This window comes from Myodes glareolus, chromosome 2 (assembly GCF_982192425.1).
Source record: "Myodes glareolus chromosome 2, mMyoGla1.1, whole genome shotgun sequence".
In the NCBI taxonomy this organism is placed as follows: Eukaryota; Metazoa; Chordata; class Mammalia; order Rodentia; family Cricetidae; genus Myodes; species Myodes glareolus.
The window spans coordinates 23,094,849-23,109,551 of NC_142027.1; the positions used below are offsets into that span (position 1 = coordinate 23,094,849).

General features: G+C 35.0%; 1 long non-coding RNA gene across 4 annotated transcripts in view; it reads right to left on the reverse strand.

Moving 5' to 3' along the window:
• The window catches only part of LOC125392952 (uncharacterized), a 381,816-nt gene that overhangs the window by 137,677 nt on the left and 229,436 nt on the right, over positions 1–14,703 (reverse strand). For all 4 annotated transcript variants that reach the window (XR_015735775.1, XR_015000619.2, XR_015000628.2 and 1 more), the window contains one exon: positions 10,074–10,126. This is a non-coding gene — a long non-coding RNA (uncharacterized LOC125392952). The remainder of the gene's footprint in view (positions 1–10,073; positions 10,127–14,703) is intronic.

Here is a 14,703-nt window from a genome sequence, read left to right on the forward strand (position 1 = left end):
CAGACTTGAGCCGGGTCCCCTATATTCAATGAGTTTGGGATGTTTGGTTGGAAGCATCACCCCAGCCCTGGCACCCATGTGTCTGGGAAGTCTGGAATTTTGGGGTGGAACTTTCCATTTCAGGCCACCTCCTCTGGGAGTTGTCTCAGTCCAGACTCCACCCCTGAGAAAGCCCAACAAATAGTTACCCCTCCCCAGAGAGGGTCAAGACCACTCCCATAGGCTATTTAAACTGCCCCCCAGAGAACAAACATGTGGTCTTTCTGGCTCTCCTTCTCCCTCCCCGTGGTTTTCTGGTCTTCCTTCCTCTGCTCTCTGGGGACTGGAAGGCCACCCGGGAGCTCTGGCATCCATTAAACCTGGGCTTTTTCTAATTTGGTTTGGTTTGGTCTGATTTGTATTATTGTGTCAGCGAAGAGGTTTATCAGGCCATAAAAACTTTACAGTAACATCCCAAGTCTTCTCAATATTCACTGATCCTGGACAGATGGCAGCTGTATATAGTTCATTCAGGTCAAGCAACTAGTCTACAAAGGAGAGAAGAGGAATGAGCGCCAAATGTGTCCCGGGTTGATAAAGGGTCAAACATGAAGAAAGATCTGCAAATGTTTCAAAGAATATTTGTGACAGTTAATTTTTAAACATTATTTTAAATTTTATAAAACAATAAGACTTTTCTGTTTGATTTGGACATAGATCAATGTAAGTCTTTATAAAAAACAGTGATGAAAAATGACAAATATAAGATAAATTATCTGAAATCCAAGTGAGAAGAAAATATTATCAAAGTAAGTAATAAGACTTTATCTCTACATTTACTAAAGTTTTTTAGTTTTGCCTAAAAATATCTTGACAATGATGAAATAAGGCCATAATTAAAAATAAAAATGTTAAAACTCAAGATTACAGACTTAGCATATTTTCTGACATTTTTCCTCATATACTTTTAATAGTATTAATTCCATGGAGAAGTCACTAGTATCTATAAATATGGTTAAAATTTATTCAGTAAAACACTATCCTTACATATATTTTATAAGATTTAATAGTTACCTAAAGCATGTTTTACACATAAAGGAAAAAATCTTCCCATATCATGTTGCCTCCTTTGAATTTTAAATTATTTTATTCTATAGAAAACCTAGTTTTCCTTTTGTGTATGAGTTAGACCACTGAAAAACTCATAACTGAGCAAGCTTTTCTTCACAAGAGCTGGGTGTTTATAAGTGAGAAGGGAGTCAGCTCCTGAATACCGAGACATGCGTGGTCATGTGTTGTGGTCATAATCCAATTATATTGGTGTGAATAATTGTGGTTTAATATATAAAGTGAACTTTAACAAATTGAGATGTGTGGAAATACCACATGATTTAAGTCAGCATTTATTCTGAATTTTTAAAATGATTTCAAATGCCTGTTTCAAAATAAGATATTTACATTATTTTCTTTTCTGTTGCCATGATAAAATATTATAAGCAAAAGCAATGTAAATGAAAGGGTTTAAAGTGGCTTATGATTCCAGGGGAAAGGGAATCAACCATGGTGAGGAAGGCATAGCATAGTGGCAGGGACCGGAGCTGGCTGACGCACCTACATACCCTGTACCATCCACGCAGAAAGAGAACAGGAAGTGTGGAGAAGCACAGTGACAGACCTCCTCCCTCAAACAGATGGAGACCGAGCATTCAAATACATGATCCTCTGGGAAAGATTTCTTATTCAAACCACCACAGTCTGAATTAGAAAATCATTGCTCTCTACTACTCAAAGACACAAGTTTTATGAATAAGACTTTTGTCACCCAAGTCAGGAAATTATAATTTTGTGTGATTTATTGATTTACTACAGTTTTGAGGCCTGTTTACTAGCAGTCATAAACATAGAGCTAGACTATTTCACTTATATGAGTGGGCTAATTTCTACCTACATTTTAAAATATTTTATCCTAATTATATTCAAACCACTATCTCCTGTCTTTCTTAAGGGACAAACTATATATAGTACTCTACTTGCTTAGCTATCTGTTGTGGGATATTTAGGGATGAGTGGCAAATGGAGTATAAGCAGTAGAGAATGGGCAGGACTTCCAGGAAGAGAGTGGAACTCCAGGTCAGACTCTGGCCCTTCAGGAGATGCCAGTGAGACAATGGAGTTGGATGGACAGAACGGAGGATAGGTAAAGAGTCACACGGCAGAATGTAGAGTAATAGAAACAGGTCAAATTATAAGAGCAATGTGAGAATAAGCCTAAGCTAATGACCAAGCTTTCATAATTAATAATAAGTCTCCATGTCATTATTTGGGGAGGGGGCTGGAAGTCCTCAAAAAAGCTGACAAGAGAGTCTAACTATAGCTATCAGCCTGTTATATGTTCATAACTGAAATCACCTTCAACCCAAACCAACTCTTTATAGTCAGGTAACGACATCTGCATCTAACCATACTTTCTTATAAACCTTTGAGAGTTCTTCAAGATTTTCACACATGAATTGCAAAGTGTTCCCAATTTAATATCTTGAAGATTTATGTAGTGAAACCTATTCAACTGTATTGTCTGTCTCTCTTCTTGGCTCACACTCATGTTCTTTGATCTTTCCTGCTTGATTACGCTGCATAGCTTTCACGCTTGAAAAGCCCTCAGATATTATTCTAAAATATAACATCTGGCTTGTTTATGGCAGCTTTTAAATTTATCCATTTGCTCTTCATTGTCCTTGATTTTTATTTTTTATTCTTTGATAGTTTGATGCAATTATATTATTATCACCTCCTTCTTTTTTCTTCTTCAACTCCTCCTATGATGCCCGCACCACCACCACACATACCGAAACAATCTCCTTTTAGTTCAAAGGAGTTATCGCTGAATGCACAGCTCTTGAGATCTGGCATGTGGTTACTCATCTTGCCCCTCATCCACCTCTGCTCTTCAAACATGCCATATTAATAATTCTCAAGTGGGATTTCTTTAGCTGCATTATGTATGTAGGGCACCTGGAACTATCTCACTTATTTAGTTAGTATACCTGACTCTTAAAATCTCCTTACATCTCCTCCTCTACAGGCCCCTCTTGAAGCTGTTACCCTGGATCACATCTGTGTTCTTTGATCTATATATCCGTCTCCAAGAACAAATACAACTTATAAGTACTAAGTATCCTATGCCTATTACAGTATCTAACAAGCGATAAAATATGAATGCTGATTGAGTAAATCCATAAAATATAAGCATGTTACAAATTAAAATAAATGGTGAGAGTATACTTGCATACCTTGTTTTTGACATGTTTCTTACTTTTAAAGCAATCAAGCTTATACTTATTTGATTCTTTGCATTTTTAGATTCACAAGGGAAACTGACTAATGAAAGTTGACATGTACATTCATTGACTTGTGTAAGAGAATAATATACATTGTGTCTTCTTCTTTCACAGAAGTTCCGAAAAGGGAACTTGATTCGTTTATGGATTATATTTATCAGTCTTGATTATACCAAATGCTTAAATAAACTTCTAAGTAGTTATTATGGGTGGAGGATTAGTGAGGCTGTACTGTTAAGATAAATTCAGTGTAAGCCCTTACATTTGGGGGGTTGCACTGTCAAAAATAAAAGTTAGGTTGAATGTCTTAAAAAATGTCTTATTGACATAGAATGAATTTCACTTTAGGTGCTGTTGTTGACTAGAAAATCAGCTGACATTTACACTCTATTTCCTAGTTTTGGATATATTAAGTCCGGTGATGGGCAATGCTCAAAACACATAGTGGCAAAACAGAGTCATGAGGTTTGTGGTTAATAAAAAAAAGTAACAGCTCTATCAAGTAAATACCGGCAAACACTTCCACCCTTGGATCAGCAAACTTTTCTCTTAATAAAGACGTTTCCAATACTTTTATTTGGGGGGAAATACCAAAGAAAAGGACGTAAATTTTCCTTTCTAATAATAGTAGAGCATGGAAATGTGCCCCAAGCCAGACTAAGACAATCACAAGGGTAAATCAAGCACAAAGCTTGTTTCTACCTCAATAATTCAGGTAATTGAAACTGAAACAGGTTGAGGCATGTAGCTGGCACTTTTCCTATTTTCTTTGGTAGTAGAGACACATGAATTTTTTTCAAATGTCTGGAACCAGTTTTAAGCTATAGCATTCTCTGGTTGTGGTATGCTTGGAAATATGGAATGAATTACTGGAGCTTCAAATGATAGATTCAAGCAATAAATTAATTTGATGGCAATAAATTAATGAGAAAGCAAAGCTTTTGTATGACATTATGGCATGCAGAAGCATTGGCACAGGGAACTCGAGCTACATACGCATATGGAGAAAACACTTACGCACTTTCTTTAGCTTTGACCTCTCCTCAACAGGCATCTCAAATTTAATTTCTAAAACTGGCTTCTTTTTATGTTTCTCCCTACATCCCACACACTGTCCTCCCATATACCTTAGTTTAATTTAGGATAATGTCATCCCTCCAGAAACACAAGGAACAAATTTTCGGAATTTTCCAAGCTTTCATCTGCCTTCATACTGCAATTTTCCTTTCCCCCTTGACTGTATAGAAAGTCTGTGAGAACTTTCACTGACTCCATTCCCTAAGGAACTCCAAAATCATGCACTAATACTACTCTCTAGATTTTCAAAACTTTCATTATTGTTGTATGTTCTATTCAGCTTCTTTGCTAAGACTAGTGAAAAATCATGGTTAAACATATCCAAATCTGTTCTGCCTCCTTTGGATGTAGCCACTGGTAATCAAACTGTAACACAAACTACAATGCTATATTTCTCTTGTACCTCAGAAAAACTAGGGACCTTCGTTTTGTAGAGAAAACATTGTAATACTTCCCACCATCACAACAAAAATAAAAACATTATTAGGGGATTGTAGATCTGTCTGTTTTTCTAATCATTAGTAAGAATGCCATTGGTAAGAATAGCATTTCCCACTATTATGGTTAGAGGAGCATATTGTTTTCCTGCAAGAGTAGAAATTCTAGATGTTTCTAGTGGTTGATGGAAGTGAAGCACACAAAAGGGGAGAAGAAAAGTTTCATAGAAGGGAATTCTAGTAGAACTAATATTTAGGAATGCAAAGGCATCAGCTAAAGGAGGAATTAAGAATTGATTAACCTGGAATCATGAGCTCTTACAGTTTTTTGAGACTCCTAAAGAAAGTGGAGACTTTGATCCTGAATCCGAGAGACCTCTTACAGCTACCCAGTAGCTTGAAAAGGAAGAAAGAATTCCAATAATCACTGAGGCTGAGACCGTCACTACAGAATAAATGAAGGTAAAGGTCTTCAGTTGTAAGACTTTATAATATTTGGTTCTGGACACATACACGCAAATTTTTAAATTCAAAAGCAAATGTGAATACATATTTTCACATCAAGAAGCACAATATGCATGACATATTCATGACAGGTTATACAGAGGAAATTGTACAAACATGTTAATTCATGTGCAGACACTTAGACATGTGTATCTACAACTGCACATATAAACTTATTCTTGTACATAAATTGTCTATTTCTTTGCTATGCTTACCAGGCAGAGCATATCCATTCTTCAGATACCATTATAGCCTAACTCAAAATGCTACTACTCCACTTTGACTTCTCAGAACACAGTAATTTTAAAGATTACTCCTGGCTTAAAGATTCTCAATTCTTCCAGGGAAGAGAGACATATGAACAACTTTAAGTAAAGGTCACTAAGTACAATGAAATATACGGGAATATGCCCAAGGAAGTTTTGACAGATGAGCAAAGATGGAGTCAGTCCAGGACAAACTTGTAAAAGGAATCTTAAACTACACAAAATTCAAAAAAAATGGTGGGTGTATTAGACCGACTCTATTCAGTAGCAATCGTGTGACAAGATAGAAATGTATCTGAATGTAGCTTTCATGGCCATTTTAATTCCCGCAGATTCATTAACCTTATCCACTGTTGCCTTGTGTGAGTAATACACCATTAAGCTATGCAGAAAACTTGAATTAAGGAAGATAAGGTAATAAATTTCTAGTGTAAATTAATAGTCATCAGAAGTATCAAGAACAATATTTAATAACATGATATATAGTAGCAACACTCTACTAGCTTACTTGATTCTCTCATTGTTTTCTGGTTCTTGTCTTTCTGGGTTCTGGCATTCAGATATAAGTTTAACTTTGTGTGTGTATGTGTGTGTGTGCCATTTTTATTACCTTTCTTAAGATACTATGATGTCTTTAATGGAAGAGGAACTTAAATAAGAGTGATTTGATTCTATTTCCCTATTTGTGAATTGTTTACAACATTTTGATGGGGCACCGCTATGTGGGGAATTTCCTACCTAAGACTTGACTTAATTCATTACATAATTTGTCTCTTTTTGGTATGTTTTTGTTATCTTCCTTCCTTTGAAATTTGAGTGACCAAGCAAAGCCAAGATACATCATATGTAATTGTCTATCCTCAATATCCTATTCTTGGAGAAGTTGGGATTGCTGGGATATAGAATTGTTCAGAAAAATGATAAGATAAGGAGCTGTCACTGTCCAGATACAAGTTACATGATTATCTACTCCCTTGTCTTCACCAAGATTTCTCAGAGTTTGCTATTTTTCTAGACACTCATTTTATGTGCATGGGTTCTGGTGGCACTTCATTTGTAATCCAGCTGAACATGAAACCAGAGAGTGATGAGACAACAAACAGACTCTGCCAAGGGTCATGTCTATGTCCTTTTTTATGTTGGTTAATCTCTATGTTCTTCCAAAGAAATAAGTAAATCGTGTCTCCATATTTTAAAGAATATTACTACTAAACTCAGACTAAGAGATCTGGTGTTCTTTCAACTACAGCTCAATCCAGTGATAATTCTAATTTTGTTGGTGAGATAATGCCCATGACTCAAATGGCATGAATAGCAGCTTATATCACAGAACATGTTTAAGTGACACTCTTACTTCACACAGTTTCTTCTTTCATGTATTATTACTCTTTGGTAAATAAGTATCAAGATTTTTAATTCATTAAAATCATTTTTTCATAGAGTATGAACAAAAATAACAATATCACAATGCAAAAATTACATGAAAGGTAACAGAGATTCTAAGTTCATACCAAGACATGTGCTTAGAATTTTGAGATCATATGAGTAAATTTATCATACCATAAATACCTTCTCAAATATGTGAATATTATGTATGACATGTTAAGATAATTTTGTATCCAAATACCAAAGAGAACCACAAAAATTTCATTCAAAATAGGTTCCATTGCACATTACAATCTATATGTTTATATTTCTATGCCTAACCCATTAGAAAATTATGATTTAATCCATAAAAACAAGAGATGGCACCTTATAAAATACATGAGTGATTTAATAGTTTTATATGATAACTCTCTTTTGTCTCATTTCAATCCAATTTAGCTGAATGAATATTTATTCAGTACTCATTAATTTCAAAGATGAGTAATACACAGTAATTACAATTCAGGCAAATAGCCTACTGTGGGCAAAAAGATAAATGCAAATTAATTTTTATAAGTGAATTCAGTTTTTCTCCAGGTTTCTATGAATCAGTATGACAAATGATTGTCACAGAGAAAGAGAATCATATCTCAAGGTTTATGGAAAAGATGTCATTTATGGTAAATCTTGAGGAATTTGGATGATTCTCAATTTTACCTATTAAGACACATTTTTTGATAATCTATACAATTTACTTTCCTCTGACAGCAACACACTTACCTATTACTACTTTCTATACCTCTTACAAAACATTTTTTCACTCCTTCATTTCTTGATTCAATATACAAATGGGAATTATTCTTTTGTATGTCTGCCAGGAGTGTAATTAAGGAAAGCTTTTCTCTGTTTTATTTTGAAGTTCTATTTTAAAAGCAATGTTTAGAGGATCTATTAAATAAATTATGATACACCCAAAGATCATCTAATGCAAGTCATTAATAAAGAGGAAATGGATATTGTTGACTTAGATGGAGATCTTCAAAGATGGAGATTTAAAGAGGAGAAAAGCTGAGAATTGTGGAGACAGTATGAAAGTACTTTGTTGTTGCTTCAGGACATGACAAAAGAGGAAAATAACCAAATGTTAGGAAACTTACTTTTAGGGAAAATGTCGCTTCATTTACAACATAATTCTGTATTTTATATTTTAAGTAATTCACATAACTTGGGTTTATGTAAGAGGTGCAAGTTTATATTATCTACTTTGAAAAAAATGATTTTATTAAAATGGAGTTTTGTAAACATCATACTAAATACTAAAAATAAGAATCTCTTTCTCTGAGTTAGCAGAAATAATTGCTTTTTAAATCAATTATTGCTTTGCAATAATTCAGGAAATGCTAATATTTAGAACTCTTAAAAATTAAATTATCTGTAGGTATAAATGGTTCTTTTTTATAGCTGAGAATAGAAGCCACAGTAATGTGCATGCTAGGAAAATAGTTAATTACTGAGTTACAATATCAGCCTCCAGTTCAGATTCTGGAACAATAAAATTCCAGGGAGGCTATAATTTAAAAGTTCACATCAATGCTGAATTTTAAATTTCTTAGAATTAAAGCCTAAATGTAGTTTTTAATCAATAAACGGTAAGTCTCATATTTTTCAATGTCAAAAATGTCAGCAGTGGCAAATAAAGATGAAAACCAATGAGTATAACAATACAAATCTCAGTTTACAATATACTTATTACCCGATATCATATTTTCCATGAGAAATGCAATAGACAACATGTATAAAGTTTGAATGGTGTCAAGAAAGCTTGTCCATCTATTAGGAAACACTGCCATGCTTCTGTACAGAGACACCTGTAGCCAGTCCTGCACACGACAGCTAGGAAGCAGAAGCTCTGAGTTCCTGTTTCTGTACCTGCGCCCAGACTGCTTCAGCATGGCCTGCACATGGTGTTCTCCCATCAACTCCTCAGATGGCCCTGTACATGATTCTCTGGAATCAACTCCTCTATCTTTCATTCCAAGCACCGAAAGAACCAGTACCCTATTTCCACATGGGCCTAAGAAGTGTTCCCCAACCTCTCTTTGTTTGTTTTAATTCGATCTTCATTTCAGTTCAATGAATTGCCATGAATGATGTAGCACATGTACTTTACAAATGAGGAAACATCACCATACAGGCCATGATTTGGAGGCCACAAATCTTGGCAAGTGAGTAAAGTTCTCCCCAACAACATAAGAAAGCTAAGGAATCATTAAGCCAGCTCTAAATCAATACAGTCTATCTTCCCTTTTTACGGGAACATTCTGACTCTTGGAGCACTGTTAACTTTTATGTTACTGTTTGGTTTTATCCAAGGTCTCTGATCTGTACTGTTCTGTGCTGTGAGGCATGAAGCAGCCTGTCCTGAATTAGAAAGGAGGTTCTAGAGTGTGGGAGTGGGGGCTGACCCACAGCTGAGCAATCTGCATATGATTCACCACAATTAACCAATTTGGTTTGAAATGGCTACAATTAAGTTATTATCAGAGAAGTAGTTACTAGACTAGAAACTCTAAATTTATCTTCATGTACGTCCTAGCCAAATAAGAGCTGCATTTTCAGTACTTTTAAGCAAAGTAAATACTGAAGAAAATCATTCCAAATTAACATTTATATTGTTAAATTGTTCACAACTAGGATTTGTGTGTTAAATGTTTATTCTATTTACTTAAAATGTATAGGCATAGAAAAGCAATAAAAATATACAATTATTGAACAGAAGATGTAATCAATATCACTGTCTGTCTTTCTGTGAAGCTTCCTGAAGGATGGAAATTATATATAGTGTGTTCAAGTTATTATAAAGTCATGGAGAATGTAATGAAAGAAATGTCTACATATATAAAATGCAATGATGTTTTCAGTAAAACAAACAAATACAGCAGAAAAATATTCAAACTGACAAACACCATGACGAAGTCAAGTTAGCAATTAGGCAGAGATACTGCATGCCATTGACATCAAGCAGCATCAGTCCTACCTACATCTAATGATGACGGTATATTTTGAAATAATTAAAACAAATTTATAATAAAAAAGTTTTTTCCTACCTTTATGGAGCACTTTTTCATTAAATGCTTTCTGAGTGACCATTAGAGGTAACCTGAAAAAGAAAAGGAAAATAGATGACGTGGGGGGGGGGAACACAAGGGTTAGGTAGCTTTAAAGTCATTATCAGCTTTAATATTAGCACTCAATAAGCTGGGTAACCACCCACTATCTCAAGGCATCCTTTGATCCCACTTCACATGTTCATGAGGCTGATAACGCTGTCAGTGACAAGGGGTGGGGGAGGCACAGTATAGCAAAAGTATCCTATGTAGATTAAGCTTTTTCATGTTTCATAGGAAATATGTAATCATCAGAACTCTTTACTATCTACCACTTGTAGCCAATTTAGTAACTTCACTGTTGTCATCTTGGAGAGGTGACAAGCAAAAATATAAAATCACATCATATATTGACAAAATGAAGCAAAACCACTAACTAACAACAAAATTAAAAACTAAGTTACTCTGAAGTTTGGGCTCCACTTCTCCAGAGATGGATCACTAGGAAAGAGTATTTGTTTCTGAGGAAAGTACAGGTTCAGTTCTCACCACACAACATAGTGGTTCACAATTATTTATAAATCATTTGTAGGAGATCTGATGCCCCCTGAGATCTCTCTGACCAGCACACGCACACACGGTGTACATGCATATGTGTAGGCAAAACATAGTCATACATATAAGATAAGATAAATCAAAAAACTTAAACAGAATACTTAAAGACTTATATAACATGTTACATTACTAAAAATATAGGTGCTAAGAAAGCAGCTAATTGTTTAGATATGGTAAAACTTCTGCCAGGGTGACCCACACCCTGCATTTTTAGGCATAGAAATACTATCTGCCATAGGAACTGCCACCAGGAAACTTCTTGTGTCGTTCATGAATAGAGATGCTCCTTAGACTGTAAAGTAATTAGAAACTCAGCTGTTGTCAGATAGTCAAAGCAGTCTCCTTGGTAGTTCATGGCAGGATTCAGGGTAGCCTTTTAATTTCCTGGTTTCATAATAATTCCACGGCAAAAGTCATTAAATTCATTGTACCTCCTAAGACTGACAAAAAGCAGAGGGAGTAGAAACATGCATTCTACTCCTGAGGACTTTATATTTCTGTCCGAATTGGGGATCTATGTCGGTAATTCTTACTGTACTGAATTCCTTCGACATCTTCTCCATTCTGAGGATATACACCAAAGGATCGACTGTCAGAATTGTGTTCATAAACTTCTTGAAAACCAAAGAGAGAAAGCAAGGAAAAGAGCAAGTGTGAAAAATGTGACCAAAACTGGTAAAGCTAGTCAATGAGACTGCTACCTTGATGTGCAAGAAACTATAGGGAAGTTCTTTTTACAAACGTTGTTTCCTGGGCTGGCTTTAAACAAACAAAACAAACAAACAAAGATGGAGCATTTGCTCCTTAACACGTTCTTCATTCTAAACTGACATCGAGATTGAAGGCAATATTGGAGTGACCTCTTGACTCTGTGGCTCATGCTTGCCCACTTATACACACGTTCTTCATTCTAAACTGACATCGAGGTTGAACGCAATATTGGAGTGACCTCTTGGCTCTCGGGCTCATGCTTACCCACTTATACAAATACATAAACACCTGTGAAACATAAATGATAACATGATTTTTCCAACAATCCACAAATTATTTATTGCAATAATAATACTCCTAAATAATTCCTGGATCAGTTTTTTTTTCTAAGAAACACCATGTTCTCAGTGTAATCAGAGAAACAGTAGAACATGTGGATAAATCCTTTTCTCCAAACTACCTAGACCTAGAATTATGAGAGACCGAGATACACAGCCAGCCATGGCTGTGGGAAGGTGTTTCTACTGCAATCCCAGAGACTGCTAGTGTGGGCCACTTAGGAGCTTCACAGTATCAGTGACATGCATTTGCTCTCTAATTCATGTGTATTTCCCAAAATGCACAAACATGAACTTGATATGTTTAAAAGTCATACCAGGTTTAAGAAAAGACATTCAATAAAAGTATTTTAATTAGAGATTTAAATAACATAAAAGTTAGACATGTATGTAGTTGAAGAGGCTAATGTCTCTAATAATACAGCAGGACACTGCTTAATAGTAAGATAAATTTGCCAAATTATGGACTTTTTCACTTTTTTCTTGATTTACAAAGAAAGAATGTTGGCATGCCCATTATTATGCCAAGGTTTAAATAACTGAAGTAAACTATTTTTAAGTGAAATAAAGTCTTACAATGAAATACAAAGAAATATGTTTTCTGGAACACCAGTAATAGACAATATCTAAAAATGTATCCACATTTTTAGCATAAAGCATATGATCTCATAACTTACATTTTTCAGATACAAAACCTACATTCTTATTTGCATACTTTGTGCATAGAGTTATGATTACTCTACCAAATATACTTAACACTGGAATATATCCTTCTAATATATTATTCAGCTATGTTCCCAAATATTTCTGACTCTAGAGAAGAGTTCTACTTTTTCTTAACTCCAAAATGAATAGGTCATGAGTAATAAGCACATCTGAGGCTTTCAAAGTGGGATGAGTGTTGCAAATCACTAAAGCATCTTAATGAGCATCCTCTGACTTCGGGTACCACAATTATATACATTGGTTAACATTAGTAAATGCTAATTCTACTTAATGGATTTTATGACAAAAAATTCTTAATGTGATATTAAAGATTTTTCAGAGCTAAGGTAAAGTGAAGAGGAGATAAGTCATTAGACATTTTAAAACATAACTTACTTAAAGACATTGTTCCCCTCTTGTCTTCTGGTGAAGAGAATGTTTAATAATATTATAGAAACCATGTTAAACACTTCCTATGCATCAAATGAAGCTTCACAAAGAGAATTTAGCATGTCACTCCATGTATTCTGGATCACAGTTGTAACATTCCCAGCTCTTTTGTCACTATGAGAAGTCACAAGTTTGCATTCCACTAGAACAGGCCACTCCCAGCGCTCGAAGGAGCAAGGGTGGAACTTACCCCAAAGTGTGTCTGAACAAGAGCTTTGGATTGCCTGCCCTCCATACCATGGAGAGTAGCATGCTTTTCATAATGGCATGCAGGGGAATGATGATTAAAACTTTTATGGAAATCCATATGTTAAAAGTAGCTGCATCTATGAACTGACTTAGGAGCTTTGACAGTTTGGATAAGATCTTTGACGTTACAGGTAGATAATGAGTTGAAATAACTAAAACGTATGCTAGTACATGTTGAATAAAGTGTAATTCTATTATTGCATTTAAGTTCTTCCACTTTCTCTAAAGCTTCGTTTTATGTTGTAGACATAATACTGAAAACCCTCCCATTTATTTTAGTTTTAAGATTCATCTTCTGAACTTCCTTTAGGATTCAAGTAAAGTGGTATCTGCTAGCAGGGCGTGCTTCATTTAAAACATATTTTCTCTATATGATCAACAAAGAGGAATGAATACAACTTTTTCTCCATTATTAACCAAGTGGACTGCTCTTTATGAGACATATATATCTATGAATGCCTCATTTATATATATATATATATATATATATATATATATATATATATATATATACACATACACACATATGTACACACACACACACACACACACACAGATCCCCAAGCCCTTTGCACACATTTCCATTTCTATGACTTGAATCCTACACTGTGGATATAACAAGTTCATGATGGGGTTAAGCTTATTGCTAGTCTCTTACCTATGTGTCAGTAATTAGATCAGGTTACATCAGGGTGTTGTATTTTACTTAAAACAGCATACAGTTTAACACTACTGAAAGAGGTAAGGGCAGAGTTTAAAAAGTATTACTGTGTAACCATTTCCACTTCTCTTTCCAACAAAAACAGCATGGTTTAGATCATTATTAGTACATTGTGACCTTTTAAAAGCTGCAGCTTCTTGCCTAGTGACGGAATAGTTTGGATATACAATGGCTCCAACAGTAACTTCATGTCCAAGGAATTTGATAAGGCCTTTTCCCCACAAAAGCTCTATTGGAGTGAGTGATATGACTGGCTTTCTGCTGCACAGACAGATCTCAGTTGATCATATTTTTTCCAAGTGACAGCTGGAACATGGCCAATAGGATGGTTTCAGAAATGCTCTTAACCGACTTGTAGAGGCCAACTGAGGTCTTGTCAGCTGGTCTGAAACTAGATATGACAGCATCCCAAGAATATATTGTCAGATTGTCATGTTTAATACCTGTTTGGAATAAAAATCCCCTTGCAAGTAAAATATGCTGTATTTTAATGCCACAGACACCTAGGAAGTGTAATTTATAACTTTGCTTATTTTATATACTACAAAGTAAATATAGTGTAATTTGCTAAAATCACATATACACATACTCTTTTGAAATATACATGTATTTGGGGTTAAATTAGTAGAAGAAACAGGAATTTATCACTAAAGTATATTCCATCTGTTGGTGAAACCACAAGATCCCATTTAACGGGCTATCAAGGATTTATTATACACAACAAAGTAAATAGCCACCATGGTCCTCCGTTCTGCCCGGGGGTTAATGGAACCAGTAGTTTGATTTCCACCCACTACAGGAGAAAGCAAGTAATCATCTCCTTTTCCCTTTTAAGAGGTCA